The sequence below is a fragment of the Mauremys reevesii genome, linkage group 9, assembly GCF_016161935.1.
Source record: "Mauremys reevesii isolate NIE-2019 linkage group 9, ASM1616193v1, whole genome shotgun sequence".
NCBI lineage: Eukaryota > Metazoa > Chordata > Testudines > Geoemydidae > Mauremys > Mauremys reevesii.
The window spans coordinates 93,304,319-93,325,839 of NC_052631.1; the positions used below are offsets into that span (position 1 = coordinate 93,304,319).

A 21,521-nucleotide genomic window follows, 5' to 3' on the forward strand; every position below is an offset into this window, starting at 1 on the left:
ATGAACAGAAAAGTACGTTACACAGAATGGTGCATTAGAAACAGAATTAAATTAACACTTGGGTCTGCAGTAGATAGCAGGGAGAAAAATAAACAGGCCAGCTGCTATCAGCGCTCTAGCCAATATCCTAGGTGACTTCAGAAATTCAGAGATACTAAATAAGTTGGACAGTTAAAAATGTCTCCAGGACTTGGAAACAGAGTTCACTTGGAAGTCATACGCACTCACTCTGGCTGTTGTGGCTGCCTCTTGTTATTACAATAGCATGTCCTCCTGGTGCTAGTGTTCGGGTACAGTAATAATGAATGCTTCTAGCTACTGTATGTAGTTCTTATTTTTAAAATGTTAAAAAGACCAATCTTTTTTCATATTAATTTATTTCTAAATAGCCATTTTAAATAAAGCTTTACTGGTTGTTACGAATTGTATGTCCAGAGCACAATTCTGCAGCTATGAGCCATGAGCCTGCTGCTGTGATCTTTCCAACTCACACAAGCTACTCAGGGTCAGAGTGGGTCAGTACTTGGAAGAGAGATTTATAAGTAGAGTCCTGCATGGATACAAAATTTGTATCCGTGTCCGAGCCACAAGCCGCAAAAATGATCCGCATGCGGATACCCGCAGACATAAAACGGATATCTACAGATTTGCAGGGCTCTATTTATAAGGCAAATGTGTGTGTAGGTAATGGTACTTGTGATTTAATAAATGGAGCATTCACCCCTCTGAAACAGGGAAGCAATCCCACAAGAAATGTTGGGGAGATCAAGAGTGAGTGTGCATTGGAGCTACAGTCACACTGATGGGGGAGATACACGGGATAATAAAAAGTTGGGTCTGACATGTTCCACTTATCCCTCCGAGTGGCTGCTTTTATTTTTGACAAGTGTACAGAACCTATGCTATGGCATGCTGCTGCAGCTGCCATCTTTTGAATGAGGTATTACAACGGAAAGCCTAATTGTTTGTGGCATTAAGGATCCTGGGGCACTTTTCATAAGATGTGGAGAACTAATGATGGTGAACTGGCCTAATTTCACTTTGGGTAATTATATTCAGCCCACCTAAATTCTCTCTGGGGGGAAAAAGGTATTCGTCTGTTCCTGTGGGCTGTTGACCAGTGACTTTGTTTTCCTACAATGCCCCAGCAATAGCTGCATTTCAATGGTAGATGAAGGGATCCTGTGTATAGTCTGAACAGCAAATTGTTAAATGAGCAAAGCACTTGGAGAGCATTTTAGGATAAATGTAAGATCATAATGATCAGTGAAGAAGTCTCCAAGACCAGGGTAATCTACCACATTTGCTCCAATAACCAGGGGCTGCAGAGTAATCCGAGAATCAGGTTTCAGATTTCCCACCCCCCCACTTCTTTGCTTTTGAAGTGTATGTCGTAATGCTGTCTGAACATTTTTTGTGGTTTAATAAATATAACGTGCTTGCACTTGCTTTGCATTTTAATAGCAATGGAGTGGCAATAAGACACTTCCATAAATATAATGCATGCAATTATACAAGTACTTAAGTGCTGACTTTTTGTCAGACACTGTCTGTATCATGCCCTCTCACCTCTTTTTGTTTTTATTTTGTTTTTTTATTCTGCCCCAGTAAGGCACTAAGATTGTTAGTCTTTCATGTGGTGTGCTTGGCAAATGCACAATGTGTTTTCCAGTGGAACTATTAGTAACTGTATCTTTTGTGCCTGCATCATACCATAGCTAGCTCCACTGCAGGCTTTTATGACATCTTAGAACTGCCTGTGGAAGTGGTAGCACTGTGAATCTGTCAACAGTTTTTAACTTTCCTTTGTGTTTCTTAGAGACAGTTTAAGTATAAGGAATCTGATCTTTTTTTCATATATGCATATTTACTCCACCCTCTTGATAAAAAACTCCCTGATAGATGCTGTTGTTCCTTAAAGAGCTGCAGACACCTCATGGAAAACATTCATTGTGGAGATAATTCTGCTGATATATCATATTTCCTATCTTTTCCTTCCTCTGCTTTTTTCTTAACTGCTTCAGTGCTGCCTCATGTTCTGTGATATGAGTTGAAATACACCTCCAGTGTTGCCCACAAACTGATTCACTGGTCTACTTTAAAGGTGATGTGTCTGGTAGTGTGGCCACTAGTGGTGTTTTTTGACACAAATATGTGGGAATTGTGGCAGAATAGAATAGAAGCTACAGCTGACACCAGCAGTGACAGTGCTAATGAAAAGAAATAAAGATAACTCAGGAACCCAAAACAGTGTGTGTGGTGGGGAGGAAGGGGTATGAGGGGTGATGCAGGGGAATCATTTAGATTTTAAACACCTCCATAGAGGTACACCCTGGGAGGTTTGCATATACTGGTTGAAACTGGATTTTCCAGAGACCAACTTTTTGGCATAAAACAGATGCAATTAAACTCACTCAGGGCCTTCTTTCTGATGCAGCAAATTAACGTGATCTTCTGTCTAAGGGACCCAACCCTTGCATAAATATTGGAAAGACTTTGGCTCACCAGGACTCTGTAAGACTGATGGGTGACCGCTGGTAAGCTTTCAGAATGAAGATAGGAACTTTCATTGTTTTTATATATTTTCTCTGTAATGTTTTTGCCTGAAGAATAAAGATGCTTGCTGTGGGGCAACTTGTAAATGCTGGCAATGCACCATTCATAGACCTTGGAGAGAAAGCAAAGAACAAGCGCTGGCCTTCAGGTAGACTGGTGTGCTGGGGATATCACTGTGTAAGGCAGGGAGCTGTGCAGCCTTGAACCCCAGTCAGGAGGGAGAAAAGTCTCTATCCAAGAAAGATAATGTCTGGGAGCTGGAAACCACCGAAGGGGAACACATGTGCAGTTTCCCTGAAACTGTGACACTTACATCACTTGAATTTGGCCCATTACATCCCTTTATCTGCAGGCCTTTGAAGATAACACTGCATGTTACATTTACATTCAGTGGCAAATGTTTACGACCAGGAGTGACAGAACCTTCATGGACCTAGCCCAAAGCCCACTGTAGTCAATGGAAAGACTCACATTGACTTCAATGGAGTTTTGATCAAGCCCCACATTTTTAAAAAGGTAAACGTGAATTCCCCAGAACACACTGGCAATACTAAAAATCCACTGAGCTTTTTAAAATCCATTCTACAGCAGCATTTCCAACTTGTGTATTCCCAGTGGCTCTATTTATAACATTATATGTATTTGGTTTCTGAAATTAATGCAGTAAAGAGGGTACAGATTATAACCATAATTAAAGATTTACACTAATTACCTAAAAGAACCATAGTCCAAAGTGTTCTATCACATACCTTCATTGGTGCTTGGGTGAAACTTAGTTTGTATGAGCAACCATCAGTGGACAGAGGGTGAAATCCTAATCCCCACTGAAGTTAATGGCAAAACTCCCATTGATTTCAGTGGAATCAGGATTTCACCCTCTGGGCTTGTCTTCACTACCGGGGAGATTGATGCTGCTGCAATCGATGCAATGAGTGTCGATTTAGTGGGTCTAGTGAAGACCCACTAAATCGATGGCAGAGTGCTCTCCGGTCAACCCTGGTACTCCACCTCCCCGAGAAGAGTAAGGGAAGTCAACCAGAGAGCATCTTCCGTTGACGCAGCACAGTGAAGTCACTGGGATAAGTTGACCTAAGCTACGTCAACTCCAGCTACATTATTCATGTAGCTGGAGTAGCGTAACTTAGGTCGACTTACCCTGCTAATAAAGACAAGCCCTCTGTATCTAGGATGTTGGTATTAGCCACTTATTCTGTTACTAAAACCCCTCTAATTATTATCTGAACTTTCATATACAGTTTTTTGCCCAATTAATCTTCTCATACATTTTAATTTACTTAATGTTTACAGGTTCAAGAAAATGATTTTATGATATAAAACCAGAATGACTTCCTTTGTAAAAAAACCACAACTGGTGCTATAATTGAGCTGAGAATACTATTTTCAGTCTTTTCACAACATAATCTGATAAGAGACTTTATTTTCTCAAGGGACTTGCTTGATCTGCTCTTTATAGACATTCAGTCTCTGTAAATATGCTTTTGGTTACTTTATCAGTAATAGTATTAGACCTGAATCTTTAGTATACAGTATAATGGGTTATTAAAGCGCTTTCTGTATACATTTTAAACAAGCTAGTCCAAAAGAAAAAAAATTAACGCACTCTGAAAGATATTCTTCACATTTACAAGGCTTCTCTTATACCTATGAGTTCTTATTTTCTTACAAAAATTGGCATTAAATTCTGGTTTTTTTCCCCTTCATTGTTTGCCTTTTTCTTCTGCTTGTACTTTGCTACCTAACATCTGACTATCTATGTTGCCATGGGAAGAACTGTAATGCCATAAATTCAGAGAAGAGAAGTTCCTGTGTTCCTTTTTTTAATCTTACACAATCATTAGCTCAGATTAGCTTCTTTTATAAGGGTGTACTGGCACCAGAACAGAACTGTAAAAAATTCTGTTTTGGAAAATATTTTACATGCCTCACAGAAAGGTGCTGAGCGTCACACACACGAGTCAAAGCTTCTTAACTTGCAGATACTGAGATGATTTAAGGAGCAGTTAACCATCTACAGTTACAGTAGCTAACCGGTGTATAGAAAACGCAAAAAGAAAAAAAAATAGTTGCTGTCTCAGGGGATTTGTAATGCAATACAGAGACTTTAATTTCTAAAATGCTGGTTAAATCCACTCCAGGTTGGTAGTGACTGAAATGTGTTACTGAAATGAGTTGGTGGCATCAATCCAGTTTCTCCATTGGCATTAAGTGGCACCCTGTTTACTGTATACCTCAGTATAAAGGCCAAGAACTGAACGGACACAGCGACTAAGAGTGGTCTTCTAGGTACCTTGGCCTTGGATAACAAAAGTATTTAGCTGGTTTAGTCTGCCACAGAATAATTTTATAATCTATTGAAATTAAAGGGGAGGAATTGTGCCATGTAATGCATACTCAATCTCCCTCAATGGCATACAGATCTAATTTATTCACATATCAAAAGAGAATTTCCCAAATGCCATGCACTGCGAGCTCAAACTGGTATACTCAAGCTGTTTCAGACATTGCCAGCAATAAAAAGATTAGAATCAGAAGTTAGGGCTCAATCCTGCTTCCACTGAAGCCAATAGCAAAACTCCAACTGATTTCAATGAAAGCACAATAAAGCCCTTAGCTGGTAATCTGTATTGATAATGCACAAATCAGAACAGAATCCAGCATGCACTTCCACAGCTACATTAGCCCTGCAGCGCTGACATTAGTAACAACTTGTTTTGACCAGCAAACTAAATAGATATGACTTGGAAGACACGTGAAGCAGATATTTTCAATGCCAGGAAAGCCAAATGTACAGAGTAACTATCCTGACTACAAACACATGTTAATCTCATATTCAGCTGATGGCCGTCTGCTGTGCTACTCTGTTCAATATTTTGCATGTTGATTGGCTTGTTATTCACTTCTCCCGCTGTTGGAAGCCAGACTAACCTGTGGGGAAGTGTAGGAAAACAATTACAGTATATTGAAATGGTCATACTAGTACAGCATGCTGCAATACTTCACAAAATTTCTTCAGCGTTACTACATTTGTCGGCATTCACATGACAAAGATTTTAACGAGACCAATAAATAGGACAACTTTATGCATTTCTGCAAGAACATTTGTGATAAGAATTGGAAATTTAACTCAAAGCACATTTCCTTCAGTGTAAACACTGCACTTAAGTGGCTTGCCTTGATTCTCAATACATTGTGTTAACACGGCATGGTTGCCAAAATGCAATGGAAATCTTTGGTAGAGTAGCACTTAATTCCTTACCATTCTGAAAAATTAACATTTAGATTAACATTTAATATATTTTTCAAAACCAATCCAGTGTTGTTCTGATTTTTCATGCTTCATTTAATTTTTTGTCCCTATTGCGTGTATAAGGTCAATTAACTGGCAAATATAATCATTTTACAAACATAGCAAACTGAGGCCATTATAAATAACGTATTTGCATATTTGCTTGTTTCTGAAAGGAATGACAATATTCTGGGTCTGTTTGGAAGTCCATGTAATTGTAATATAGTGAGGCATTATTTTGAAGTTTGCCATTTCTTAGATCTAATCAGTGACCTGGGACTGGTCTGGAAACTTGCTTTATTTGAAATAGAACTGAAAGCTTTCAAGGTTTATTATGCATCCCTTCTTATTTTAGTTGCTCCTTACAACTGAAACAGAACGGCTATATCTGAATATACCACTCCCCCAGCCTGAGTCAGCTTTCTAAACTGTCTTGGATATAATTGCTTGGAGTCACCTTCACAATGTTATTGAAGTTCAAGCTGGGATCTGAATTCTGACTGAAGTTTGCGAAGGGTTTGGGAAACGGTGAGATTCGAATACCCCCAGACACAAAGACCCCTTTCTGCAATCCATTTTCAAATTCCAAGGTATCTTTAAATAATGCAGAACTTTGGGATCCAGGGGCAATGGCATACACTTCTAAGAAAGATTTTTTTAAAGGAGAAATGAAAGACCAACACTTCTAATGTGTATTTTATATGGTGATCGCTGCCTGAATCCTTAAGATCAGGTTGATAATAGCATGCTGTGCTGTACTGAAACTGAGTAACTGGGGTGCTTTTCCTATATGTATTTCTAGATGACACCCTCATACTACTGGATTAGTTCCAGTGGTAGTGGATCTGTGCGGTATCCATACTGGTGTCTTGCCTGAAACTTTAGGGGAAATATTTATACCACACATAAGATGTTTAGACAAATGAAGGGGAACAAGAAGGCTGAGTTTCAGGCACTTTGAAAAATGTGCATTGGGAGAATTCCTGATTTATTACCCTGCCCCAATTGTTAGGGTTTGGGGGCATTCATGCTGTGAACTACTGATGAGAGCGGCCACCTGTGTACAGTACCTCAAAAACATTTTCAAGCCTGCTGTAAAGAAAATAGAGTAATCTATGCCTAGCAGGGAGGAAAATCGATGACTCGGCACTTGGCAGTGATGCCCAGCAGGGTGCTTCTGAGGAGTGCTGAGTCATCGATTTCTTTCCCAGATAGGAAGCAGCTGCTTCATTCACATTGCAGAAAGCCAGTCCTTTCCAGACAGCTTTAGAAGAGCCAAATTGTCAGGCTTCATTGTCATTAAGGAAAGAGGGAGTTAGCTGACAAGGCCTCCTGTAGCTCCACGAATTGCAAACCCCTGGTATGTCTGCCTACACTTACAGTTTCAAATGTGTTTCACTGCCATGATACCCAGAAGGACACAGATCAAAGCAGGACTTCCAATGGCAGCAAAGGCTTCACAAAGCCATGCAGCATTTGTGTGACAGACGTGCCAATATGGCCTTGTGCCTTTGTCCTCCCCTCACAGTGGGATGCCCCTACCTGGGGACCTCGGATACTCTTGTCAAACCGAAGAGTTAAGGTGTCTTCTGAGTAGTCAGGCCCAATTTCAATAACGTGCTGAAGCATTTCAATGTGAATGCTCACATGCTTACAGTTACGCACATGCTTAAGCATTTTACTGAATAGAGGCCTTAATGTGCGTCATGGTGTGTGTTTTATCTCCAGTATATTTTGTAGTTTAACATTGTAGGACCAAAGACCAAAATATATTATTTTAGTTTAGCATTGTACAGAAATTAAAAAAGGCAACAGGTAGAGGCACTACTGTTCACAAATGAGTGCATTTCCCCCCCCACTTGTTTAATATTCAGAGCCTAATAGGTCAATCATGACTATAATAACTAAGCTAATAAAAGGGCAGTTAAAGCAGGTGTATTGCAAGGCTCAACATTTGATGTGCACGTGTGGATTTCTGGGGTTGTTCTCTCATTGACTAGATTGTGTTAGTATAATTACTGCTTAATAAGGTAACATGTTTGCGTATCTGTGTAAAGTGATGTTTGAGCAGTTTATAAAAGGAATCAAAGAAGAAACGAGGTTGTCATGAGATTGAGGCTGTCACTCTGAATCAAGATTGATTGAAATACAGTAAAGTGCCTAGCTATTAATAGTGTATGTAGCATTGCTGACTTTCTTCACTTTGAGTTCTATTCAGCAGAAAAGATTCAAGCCTCTGCCTTACAAAAGCCTGCAGAACAAGTCACAAATCAGATTTCTATGCCTCGCCCGGTAATTCAGCAAAATCTCACATGGTCAGCCACTAAAGCCATTTTCCCCTCTGCTCTGAGGATGTCTGAGGATGTAAATATGTCTCTTCACGAGAGTGACTTGTCTGGATTTAGGAGAGCCCACAACTAGTACCTTAAAATTTCCAAAGTTAATCCAGTTGCAGATTGGAAACTCCTCCTGGATAGTTGGCTTCCTTTTCCCAGCAGGTCCAAGTCCATTTAAATATGTTTGCTTGTCAAAGTGACCTCATTTCCTGTCTTCTATGGGCCCTTATTAGAGCTGTGTAGAATTCACTCGTTTTGCAACACTAAATCAGCAAGTTTGTTTCACTCTTCTACTTTTTTTTGTAGCTGTACAAACTTCAAAATTCCAAGTAACCCCATTAAAGGTTCTAGCGCAATCTCCCCTTTCCCCCCCTGTCACCACCATAAGACCTGTAAACTCCTTCCTCCATCCTAACATCATTAGGGGCAGCTGCCTTGTCTTCTCCTCGCACCTGCAGTCTTCTTACTGAGAGAAGCTAGCTCACAAGGAGAACTGCTGCTCCTTCCAATCCCCAGGGCAAACAACTTCAGGGGAGTAGGTAACAGGGATAGAAGCAGGAAAGGGTGCTGCTTTTCCACTGCTTCTTCCCACATCTGAGGTATGAGAAGTCTCAGGTTGTGCTAAACAATTACTAACTAATGATAACGAGAAAAGCTCTCCAAGGCTATTTGTCTGCAATGTTGCAGTTAATGAGCCATAGAGCATCTTAAATCATACAGGTATCATTTTCTTTAAAATTGTTAACCAAAGGCGTGAGGCCAAGACTACAGAAAAGAAGCACTAAATGAACTCAAGGGACTGTGAGAAGTCTGATGTGATCCTCACCTGCACCACAGATTCTGTTTGCTACAATCCATGTGAACTGAAACTGGTGGGTTTCACATGCCCCTTTGTCACAGAAACAAATAATATGATCCCTGAAATTCTCAATTTACTTGACAATGATTTTAGCAAAATATCAAATTAGAAAGAAAATTGAGATCAGAGGTCACATTCTGATACCCTTACGCATGCTGAATAGAACAGTCACCACTCATGCAGCAAGGGCAGATTCTGGCCCAAATCAGAAAATAAAGAGGGATTGATCAGAGCTATGATTATCTAATAGATGCTATAGGACACAGTTTTCAGACTGAAATTTTAAGTGGTCAGAAAGGAATGTGAAATACTGTAGAATCCTGTTAATCTGACACAGAATTTATTCAGATAAATGTGGAGTTTTCAATACAAATGACACGCATTGGGAGGCATAGCCCAGTTTTGGATAATGAGAGCTTATGAACAAGGGAGGTACCGGTGAATAAGCACAGCAGGAACTTGGATCATATATACTTAACCAAGATAAAGATATGATCCATAATTAATATGGATCCAGCTATTTACCTAATTAAAATGAATTTGGGTAGAGGGAATCAACCACACTTTTCCTTATAAACGGAAGTAAATATTATATAAATTAATGTCCATTCAAGGATAATTTATAACCTTAATACTTTGGTGATAGAAATCTCATATTATTGTTTTAAAAAAGTAAGAGCTTCATGATTAGGAAAAATTTACAATTAACAGGCCAGATCCTCAGCTGATGTATATTACTATAGCATCATTGAAGCCAATGGAATTATGACAGTTTATACCAGTGGAGGATCTAATCCAGTGTGTTTACCAATAAGAAGTGGTGGATTTAATTTTTCAGAGAACTATGGCCACCTTGCAGCCACTATCAAGCAAAACCTATTAAAACCTTGAATTAATGCTAGTTTGGGTATGGCTAGAAGAATGTGTTGTTTCAATAACCTCTTTCAGCATCTTTAAACTGTCAGTGCTATAATAAAAAAAGTTTCCATTACTTCATACAATTAAACATACAAGGAAAACATGGATCACATTGTTTAAATCATCTTTTATTAATAGCTTCCTATATAAAAAGCAGAATGAGTTAATTGTAGCCAGAGGGGGCCAGGGAAATGCGAGTGCTTTTATAAACATATCAGGGAGAAAAGAAGTCTGGGGTAGAAAGTAGGCCCATTAATAAAGGGCTGATCTGGCTCCCACTGAAGTCAATGAGAATCTTTCAACAGGCTTTGGATCAGGAGGATGAGGAGGGGAATTAAATTAATAATTAGTCTAAAACAGAATAAATACAGGACTCCTATTTAAAATGTATCTTCATCACGATAATAAAGACAAGTTTAGACAGTTAGAAAATGGGGAAGTTCTAACAAAAATAGTGATTGATTGAAGGAAAATGACCTGGTTTGCCAGATTTAAACAGAAAGAGATACCTGTTTAGAATTCTTCTGACTGCAGCCAATAACTGGGGCCGGGGGCGGAGGATTTGCGAGCTAAGTCAGTCTAAGTTACACAACTTCAGCTACGAAAATAGTGTAGCTGAAGTCAACGTACTTAGAGCTACTTACCGCGGTGTCTTCACTGCGGTAGGTCGACTGCTGATGCTCCCACATTGACTCTGCCTACGCTTCTCGCTTTAGTGCAGTATCGGAGTCGACTGGAGAGCGCTCGGCGGTCGATTTATCACGTCTTTACTAGATGCGACAAATCGACCCCCTGCTGGATCAGTCGCTCTAGAGGTAAGCGTAGACATGCCCTGTGTTTCATCCCTGGAGCTGCAAAAACAAATACCATCTACAGAATTGTAGGAAACCAGAATAAAAGAACTGAGAGAAATGGAGCAACTTACTGCCTGAATTAGATTAATAACTGACCCATTGGAACAAATATGGACCAAATGGGACTGGGTTCTATTCCCAGCTCTGCTACAGACTTCCTGTGTATCCTTTGGCAAGCCTTTTAATTCAACCGTGCCTTAGTTTCCCCATCTTTAAAATGGGGATAATATTTACCTTGTGAGGATAAATCTATTAATGTAGGTGAAGGGCTCAAATACTGTGCTGGTAGGAGCCACAAGAAAGCCAATATATAAATAAAAATGCTAGGAAATATGCACTAGGAAATAATCTGGCACAAGCAAGGAGATGGACTAAATGGCCTAACAAGGCTTTTGCATCTCTAAATTCTATGATTTAAGAAAAGGCAAGCTAGTTAAAAAAATGAGGATAAAAAAATGAATACACTTGATACACAAAACTGTAATTCAAGTAAAGTTATGGTCTGAGGGCAATTCTCCACTGACTTTCTCCCTGGATCACTGGAAATTCAGCCTACAAAGGAATAAATATGAGCAATGTTTGCAGATCAGAAATGCTGGTATATTTATTTTGTTTAACCTCAAATGGATGGAACAAGATTGCAGCCCTCCGTTATTTGGCTTTCTGGATTCCTTATGTTATCTAGGGAGTCCGGGTCCAGCATCTATAACCATGAATTGAAATAATCTAAATGCTCCACAGAGAGATTAAAAATGATCAGAAGCACAGACAGAGATAGTTAAACCAACATGAGAAAGTGGGAAGATAACACTGGGTAGAACCTGAAACGCTCACATATGTTGGAAACTTGCGAAAGCTGTGACATTCTGCACTTACTGTGACACTATACTGATACTAAGAGTACTGGGAAAATGTTAGGAGATTAAATATGATTCAAACAATACTCCCGGTGATCTCCGCTCCCTATTGTTCAAGATCCAAGTCCTGCTCAGTGTGTAAATAATCCTCAAAATCATTTTCAGAAAGCAGCAGCAAATGCCATAGGGCCAAAGGTCTAAAGTTAATTGAAAGTTGGAGGATAAGTTGAACATTGTGGAATGGTACAACAGAATGAGTAAACTGGCAAAGGTGACAGCCTGCATGAGAACTTGGAGGGGATACAGTCTTCTGTTTTGGATCTTCACGACTGATGAATCCTATCACCGTGGCAATTTTCTAATAGTACTTTGGAATTTAATGTACTATTTTAATGTACTATTTTGTTATATGTAGAGAAAAAGGGTGGTTGTGTCTTTAAGGCACTGGCCTGGAACTCAGGGTTCAGTTCTTGGCTCTGTCACAGACTTCCTGTGTGACCCTAAGAAAGTCATTTAATCTCTCCGTTCCTCAGTCCCCCATATGTACTATCCTGTCTGTATAGATTGTAAACTCATTGGGGGAGGGATAGTTTCTTACTACATGTTCATACAGTGCCTAACATAATAGGACCCCAATCCTCAGAGGGGCCTGTATTTGCACACTAAATGGTACATATAATAACAATGGGTATAATATGCTACTTTTGTATACATGTCCATGCCTACCCCCTCTCTCCTCATTTTAATGAACACAGCACCATATTAAAACTAACACACCAAAACACTACCTGTACATTTTTAAAAACAAGTTGGTTTTGGTCTAGGGGGTGGAGACAAAGCACCTGAAACCAGTGACAAAAGCACCTCAAAAGACTGAAAAGGGGAAAAGCTGGCTATAGCCTCGGTACTGGAATACAGAGCCTCTCACCTTTAGATTGCTAGTTTCAGTGCTCCCCAAGGCAGGATTGCCAGGTGTCTGGTGCACCTGGTCAAAAAGGAGCACTGCTGACCGGGCCGTTAAAAGTCCAGTTGGCAGAGCAGCAGGGCTAAGGCAGGCTCCCTACTTGGCTCCCCAGAAGCGGCGACATGTCCCTAGGTGGAGGCATGGCCAGGGGGGTCTGCACACTGTCCCCGCCCTGAGCGTCAGGAACTGCAGCTGTCTGGCACAGAGCCACCTGGCCATGCCTCCGCCTTTGAACTGAGGGACATGTCGCCGCTTCCGAGGTAAGTGCTGCCCAGAGCCTGCACCCCTCACCCCCTCCCACACCCAACCCCCTACCACAGTCCTGAGCCCCCTCCTGCACCCAAACTCCCTTACGGAGCCTGCACCCTGCACCCACATCGCATCCCAACCCCCTGCCCCTCCCACACTCTGAACCCTTCAACCCCAGCCCGGAGCTCCCCCCCTGCACTCTGAACCCCTCATTCCTGGCCCCACCCCAAAGTCTGCACCCCCCACACCGCAAACCCCTGCCCCAACCCAGAGTCCCCTCCCACACCGTGAACCCCTCATTTCTGGCCCCACCCCAGAGCCCACAGGCCTAGCCCAGAGCCATCCTCCCCTCTCACACCCCAACCCCCACCCCCTGCCCAGTAATAGTGAGTGAGGGTGGGGGAGAGCAAGCGATGGAGGGAGGGGGGATGGAATGAGTGGGGGCAGGGACTTGGAGAAGGGATGGGGCAGGGATGGGGCTTCAGGACAGGGGCGGAGCGGGGCAAGGGTGTTCAGTTTTGTGTGATTAGAAAGTTGACAACTCTACCCCCGGGGTAGGCTGTGATTGACTGTTGTTAACATCTGACTTCTCTTTAGCGACCTCGGTGCAGTTGCCTGTGGACAGGTGACAACATAGCAAAAAGCACCACCACAATTGGCATTCTGGCTGTCTCAGCAGTGACCAGTGAAAGAATAGGCCTTGCAGACTGAACTAAGCCTGTCACTAAGAGTGTTTTTATCAGGCCCAGGCTGAGGCAGGGCAATAGGGCAGTGTCGGAGAAGCTTGCAGAGCTACAACCAGTGCTCTTTGAATACACAGAAACCTTCAGTCTCCAGAGCTGTCCTTCACCCACCTTCCCCGAGCACTTTATGTGCATGAAATAAAGTACAAAGATTTTTGTAAAGGGTTGTAAAGGTTGTAAAGTACAAAGATTTTGTAAAGGAGTGTTGGTAAAATTTAGATGCTTATTTGAAAACTTCTCTGAGCTCTAAAATCAGACTGAAAGTCACTTGAGAACAGACTTTCTCACGCGACTGCCACTAACTTCCTGATTCTAGTCAGATCAGAAGTACCAAAAGCCCTGCCTCTTTCCTGGTATTCTGGCTGAAAAGGAGGAGGCATATTGTGTTGTCACTTACAGACCACCTGTCTAGCTTCATCAGTGTGGATGGAGTTGCTCCTTATTGGCACTGATGTAACCGAGAGGAGGATCAGGACCAGAAAGAGCAGGGATATGTGAATGTGGTACAAAACCAAACAAAAATTTAACCAAATGTTTTTCAAACCTCATGAAAAGCTTTGGAGTGAAATGAAAGCTTAGATCAGTTCTTATTTTATCCAAACTGTTAGACCACCACCCTTGTAGGAAGAAACCAGTGCAAAAGGTAGCTTTTACCTTTAGCAATGGCTTAGTCTCTTCTTTATAAATCAGAAATGGATTAATGAATTTAAATCATTTTCTGGCAACCTGACTGAAGTGGCAGGTACATGAAATCTCAACAATTGAGATTTATAAAGGAAACCCTGATTTAACTTTAGCGATGCTGGAGTACTTCTGTAGCACCATAGTTTATGACTTTCCATATGATAAGGGTATAGGAAGCATGAGTGGAAGTGAAATACAGAACACGCTAAAATGAACATAAAAGGCCACACCTGGACAGGAGGACCAAATCTGAGGTTCTGCATATTACATCAATGTAACTTCTTTGCCATGTCCATGAAAATAAAACCAACTTTAATATGCATACAGGAACGCAATACCAAAAGGCCTTCCTTGGGGAGGAGGCAAACATGCCTAAATTGTATTCCATTAACTCTCAGATGTTCAGAACTACAGCTGTTCAGTATTTAAGGTTTTATATCATGGCACTAAGCCATTCGTATTGCAGATGATGGAGACCTTTTTAGTCAACATACTTTCATGACATTCCTTCTTACTGCTCCCATTCGCACACTCCCGGCGGTAGCTGCCACTGCAGCAGCACTTCATGTGGTACTGAATGAGCTGAAGATTATTCCCTTTTCTGCAATAGACATCCAGGGTGCTCCTTGGACAGATCCTCACAGATGCTTCAGGGCCGGACTGTCAGACTCACTCTGTAGTGAGGATCATATTGCGCTTTGAATTGGGGTCTGCTGGTTGCATTTTCTGTTTGTAGAGGGCTCTGAACATATGGGGCCAGATCCTCAGCTGGTGTAAACTGGTATAGCTCCATCATCTTCAACCCAACGATGCTGATTTACACCAGCTGAGGATCTGGCCCTGAAGGTTAGAATATGTCTTTTAATTAGTAACTTTATAACCTAGGATTGCCTAATTTTAACCCTGTGCAGCCCCATTAGCTCAGAGGTAAGTCAGGGCAGTAATTTAGCCATTAAAAGTTATTTGCTCCATTCAGGCCACTCTGCTTTTAGTTACACCTTTGAAGCCAGTATGCTGGTGCAACTGAGAACAGAACTGGGCCCAGTGCATTCAGCTGCATTTTCCACTTGGTGAACAAATGGACATAGTTGCCCACTGGGACATACAGTATTTCTGCATGTTGATTTCTTTCTCTCCATCCTCTTCTGTCTGCTGGTCCCTCTCTCCTCTCTTTTCACTTACTCTGTCTCCTTGCTTCTATCACATTTCTCTGTTTTTTATTTAATTTTTTGTTTCTAACAGCATTCTCAATCTCTGGTCTCTGCAGGGCAGCAGAAGCGCTTTACACATGGAAGAGCTGCAGTGTGAAATTGACTAGCATTCTAGTCAATTTGCCCCAGCAGTTTTCCATGGGTAAAGCACTTTATACAGGGAGAAACTACCTCAAATTCTACACCCCTGCAAGCCCCGTGAAATCAGTGGGGTTGCAAGGATGCAAGTGAGAGACACAATTTGGTCTGGAACCTACTAAAAAAGGAAGCTGATTAGAATCCTGCAATCAGGGTGATTTTTCTTATGAGCAGCAGAGATCTGTGCAGAAGAAAACCTGCTAATCCTAGTGCAGAAGTGCTGTACACAGGGGCTTGATGCTGGCTTTATGTAGAAAGCACTGGAGCAATTTTCACTGCCTCATGAGTCCTGCTGACTGTGGGCCAAACTGTTATATCATTTGAAACTGAAGGTAGGTGGGAGGAATAAAATGGGGCAGAAGTCTGACGTGCCTGCTGTAGAGTGTTATTGATAGAACCCTCCCCTCTACACCATTCACCTGCAATTTACAATGTATCTTGTTCTACAGTCTTATGTAACTTTTATGCCTCAATTTTATGGGTACTGTACCTTTAAAGCCTTAAGAACTGCTGTCTGCAAAGACAGGCAGCCATATTTTGTTCACTTCACCGCAGCCTGTTATAGAGGAGACACACACGGTTTTGTCTCATTGAGACTAATTGTTCTTGTTTGGTTGTTCCCTTTAATCTAGAATGAAGGTCATTCCGACTGAAAGTATATGGCTGCTGCTTACATACAGAAAAAGAAAACAGTTTTCCATGCAGCCATGGCAACATCAAATTGGTCAGTGGGTTAGTACAATGAATATTTCTTAATAAAAGATGTTCTGATTCCACATTCTCTCATGTGCAGTCAGCGGGTATTTGCTCCTAAAGGAATCATGCCATCTCTGTATAACAGGAGGGATAATAGAGGAATTTGATTAGTTTACAAGTGTCCAAAATCTGCAGATATGTCCACGTGACTCAACATTGGTTAGCCACATCACTCAATCGTCTAGCCATGGGCCTGTAAAAAGGAAACTTTATTTTCTATATTTTTTAAATTTTCCTTTTTATGGAACAGCCTGCCAGTGATTACAGACTTTAGCATCCCACAGACTCCTAACCTCTGGAGTGTTTAACGTAAGTTAGAACTGCCCAGAAAATGGAAATCCCCTCCCACAAAAAAGATGGATCACGTTTTTGAAATTTTTTCCAAATGGGAATGACATTTTTTGGTGTGGGAAGGGATTCTGTTTTGAAAGAACTAAAATGGCATATTTTGGCTTACTAACTGCCCAACCAACAGGTGGGTGGGCTGCCTGGTTCCTCAGCTGGCTAGCTTCCTGAGCTGCCCAGAAGCCCAGGGAAGGTGGCTAGCCAGCTGGGGAACTGGCCAGATCAGGGAGCCAGGAGTAGATCAGTCTAACAAGCTGGCCATATGGGAAGTGGTGGCAGCCTAGGGGGCTGGGAAGCTGGCCAGGTGGGAGCAGAACAACCTGGGGAACCAGCCACCCTGCTCCCAGGTAGCCCAAGAAGCCAATTACCCAGGGAGTTGGCCAGCCTGTGGAGTCTGGGGATTTCCCCAAATAGCCAGGTGTGGCCCGGCCCCCGCTTCTCATCCCCTGACACACACCCCCGGGACTCCTGCCACATCCAACCCCCCCTGTTCCCATCCACACACCCCTGCTCCCTGTCCCCTGACCGCCCCTGCTGCCCCATCCAACCCTTTCTCTCATTCCTGACTTCCCCCCGCCCCGGGACTCCTGCCCTATCCAACCATCCCTTCTCCCTGACTACCCCCAGAACCCCTGCCCCTGACTGCCCCCCGCTGCCCCATCCAACGCCCCCCTCATTCCTGACTGCCCGTCCCTGGGGCCCCTGCCCCCATCCAACCACCCCTTCTCCCTGACTGCCCCCAGAACCCCTGCCCCTGACTGCCCCATCCAACCCCCACTCATTCCTGACTGCCCCCCCGGGACCCCTGCCCCGATCCCACCATCGCTTCTCCCTGACTACCTCCAGAACCCCTGCCCCTGACTGCCCCCCACTGCCCCATCCAACCCCCCTTCTTCCTGACTGCCCCCCCGGGACCCCTGCCCTATCCAACCATCCCTTCGCCCTGACTACCCCCAGAACCCCTGCCCCTGACTGCCCCCCACTGCCCCATCCAACGCCCCCCTCATTCCTGACTGCCTGTCCCTGGAACCCTGCCCCCATCCAACCACCACTTCTCCTGACTACCCCCAGAACCCCTGCCCCTGACTGCCCCCGCTGCCCCATCCAACCCCCTTCTTCCTGACTGCCCCCGGGACCCCTGCCCTATCCAACCATCCCTTCTCTGACTACCCCCAGAACCCCTGCCCCTGACTGCCCCCCACTGCCCCATCCAACCCCCCCCTCATTCCTGACTGCCTGTCCCTGGGACCCCTGCCCCCATCCAACCACCACTTCTCCCTGACTGCCCCCAGAACCCCTGCCCCTGACTGCCCCCCACTGCCCCATCCACCCCCCTCATTCCTGACTGCCCCTCCCTGGGAGAGGAGGGGTTGGATGGGGTTCCGGGGGCCGTCAGGGGACAGGGAGAAGGGGTGGTTGGATGGGGTGGGGGTCCCCGGGGAGCAGTCAGGAAGGAGAGGAAGGGTTGGATGGGGCAGCTGGGGCAGTCAGGGGCAGGGGTTCCGGGGGAGGTCAGGGATAAGGGGTGGTTGGATGGGGCAGAGGTCCCGGAGGGGCAGTCAGGAAGGAGAAGAGGGGTTGGATGGGGTGGCACAGGGCAGTCAGGAGCAGGGGTTCTGGGGGAGGGTCAGGGGATAGGGAGGGTGGATGGGGCATGGGTCCGGGGGGGGGGCAGGGGGACCGTCAGGGGACCAGAAGCGGAGGGAGCAGATAGGGGGTGGGGGCCACGCCCCCCCCAACCGGCCCTCCATACAATTTCTAAAACCCGATGCGGCCCTCAGGCCAAAAAGTTTGCCCGCACCTGCTCTAGCAGTGGGGTTTTCAGAAGTGCTCAACACTGGCCTAACTCTGCTCGTATTGACTTACTTAGTAGTAGAGTCAGGCCAAAGGTCAGTGCTTTGGAACATCCCACCCGAAATATCCAAAATCTCCCACTAGCCAGCAGCGGGAACTGTCTCTGCATGTCAGGGGGCAGAAATGGCACAATGAGTATCATTAAAAAAGACAAGCCAGTGAGACTGCACACCCTGCCATGCTGGGAACTGAAGTTTGGAGCTACTCAGTGTGCTGTGGTCGGGAAGGCAATAACCTCAGTTCTGGTCTCTGTCCAGTGATTCCTCATGATGGCTGCAAGAAATAGCATGGAACTGCCTCTGTGATTTAGGTGAGGGTAGGTGTATATGGAGAAGAAAAACTAAGGTGGTGGATTGACAGGAAAGGGCAACATATTTTTCACTTTGAAACCCAGGCACTGCTTAAAATGCACTGTTATGCAAAAGTAAAAGATGTTGGTTTATTTTATGGAACAATGGACATAAAGAGGGAGTTAATTCCATGAAAATTATCAAAGAATAAACTCAACTTTCAGGATAAATTTATCTCTTTTTTTTGTTTTAATTGGGAGTATGTGGGAATTTAAGAGTCATGTTACCTTTAAAGGAGGTTTTCAACCCACAGTTTTAAACAGCAATCTGTGCAGGGCAGGAATCTATCTTGTACTTGTCATATCTATATTAAATTATCTACTTTTTTTCATTTTACAAGGGAAGACGTGAGCAGAACATTACTCAGCTGTCAGGACACAGGACTGTGCTCCTGAGCAGAGTGCAAGTGAATATACTTTACAAAGCTGCAAGTCTGGCACAAAGGTTCCAGAGGAGGGGATTTTGTGTCACCAGTTTTACCTGCGGTGGTTCCTGGAAGGCACTTTCCAGTAGGCTGTGTTTTGACTGCCTTTAGCTATGATGACATTTAAATCTGATCAATGGCCCTTTCTGCCACAGAAATACCGCCTCCTGACTGGAACATTACAGATAAGGGCTGGGAAAATATTTGGGGCCATAACCTGCTATGACCTGCCCAGATGGCACTTAACCCATGACTTTATCGGTAGCAGAGGAACAATCCATGCAGCTAAGTGGTTGCTATGGTTCAAAGGGATATTATAGCAGCATCTTGGCCACTCACTGTAGTGGTGGGTTATAATAATATTGAGAGATGCACTGGGAAGGTAGGAAGGGTACGAGGATCCCTTCTACTCTCCCCCAAACACTCCCACAGAAAGCAACATAGTTGAGCTGCAGATGATGGACCAGCAAGTGTAGCCCCAGGACTCCCATATGTTTTACATATTTATCCACGTACTGGCTTTTAGGGGTCCTGGGGCCCTTGATTTAGGGGAACTAAAATGTACAGGCAAATCTCAGCTGCCATGTAAAGATGTCCTTGGCTTGTTCCTGTGCTACCTTTAAAGTCACAGGGTAAGTTCATCTGCCACCAATATCAACTGATGAAGTGCAAATCATCACTAGGGGTCAAAGGAACAATCAGCTGGGCTCCACAGCTGCATCATGCTGACCCTGCAATCATAGTGCACAGGAGTTGGGTACATTTGGGAAGAAAGAGTAGCAAAATATAGTTCTACAAGCACCATCAACACACACACAAAAGCCTGGGTCTGATCTACTCATCTATGCACAATGCCTTCTTCCACACTGCTTGGGCATTACAAGTTCCTCTCAACCAAAACGCTCCCTTGGCTGGCAGGAGAGTGATCTGTTTTAGTGCCTGGACAGAGGTTGGGTAAAACACGAATAAAATCGCAAAAGGCACAGATTAATTCAACTGAAACAAAAAAGAAAAACTACAACCTTGATATATTATGCACTGAAATACAGCACATAAAACGGGCAAATATTACTAGTTTCCATTCCAGTACGAGTCATTGCACATGAAGAAAAACACATCAGTTGTTTCTAGACCAAACATGTTCCTTGGTAATCAGCAGTCTTGGTCACCAAAGGAGCTGGGGATGCACACAATGCACTTTTCTCAGCTCACTCTAAGTGAGGAAGACACCGGATCAGCTGCCAAAGCAGCTAGTGCAATCTCCAGTGTCATCAGAAAGCATTGGTTTTGTAGAATATGTCACTGTCTTTCTAGTCTCCTCAGTCTCATTTCCCCTCTTACAGAATCCTTTCAACAGTCGCGCTTCGTGTGGCATTTGGTTACACACAAGCCTGCTCAGCTCTTGTTTGATCTTGTTTGTTTACCTTAGTCATGTTATACTCACTAAATCTATTTTCTAGCTTATGACAAGTGCTTCTAATATTCTCTTTCTTTCCCTTCCAGCACCCTCAGCTTCTGAAATCCTGGCCACAGGAATGCTGTCGTTTTTCAGTTTCCATTTTCTCATTTAACACTGACAGCACACCCAGCTTTTCACACAATTCTGAGTTGCCTCAAAGTTCACGAGGACTTTTACAGCTCCTTAGCGACATGGTGAATAGAGGAATACTTCCCCTTTTTAGCCCACTTGAAGTGTTGCGGGGAAGTAAGAGTGAAGCTGAGAGAATTCACATGAGTGGAGTCTACCTGTTTTATCCTATATAATGGTAAATCCCTGGTGTGTGTAGCCCACACATGTTGGGAGAGGAGCATGCAGGGTGTCTCTCCATCACTGGAGCACCCAGGGAGAAGAAAGGTAGGATTCCACCCTAGCATTCACTTGAGTGCCAGTCAGCAGGGGCTAGCTAACACAGACTAGTGGTTTGTGGATGGGCCCACAGCTCCCTATGTACACGGGATACAGAGTGTACTGCCCCCAGGCTACCCCAACTCTCCCTTGTGCCAGCAGGATGGCTCCTGCATCTTCTGTTCAGTCCCCTTCACTTAACCTGACTCAGCAATACAAGGGCAAGATTTTGTCCTGAGTCAGGGATGCAACAACCTAGGATTTTGTTAA

General features: G+C 43.7%; 1 long non-coding RNA gene across 2 annotated transcripts in view; it reads right to left on the minus strand.

The window, feature by feature from the left end:
- Nucleotides 1–4,117: 4,117 nt before the first annotated feature.
- LOC120372693 overlaps nucleotides 4,118–21,521 on the minus strand; it is a 54,959-nt gene continuing 37,555 nt past the window's right edge. Inside the window, exons 5-6 of one of the 2 annotated variants that reach the window (XR_005585117.1) lie at nucleotides 10,621–10,827; nucleotides 4,118–5,502 (exon numbers count right to left, since the gene is read on the minus strand). This is a non-coding gene — a long non-coding RNA (uncharacterized LOC120372693). The remainder of the gene's footprint in view (nucleotides 5,503–10,620; nucleotides 10,828–21,521) is intronic. The other variant, XR_005585119.1, reaches the window with a different exon arrangement.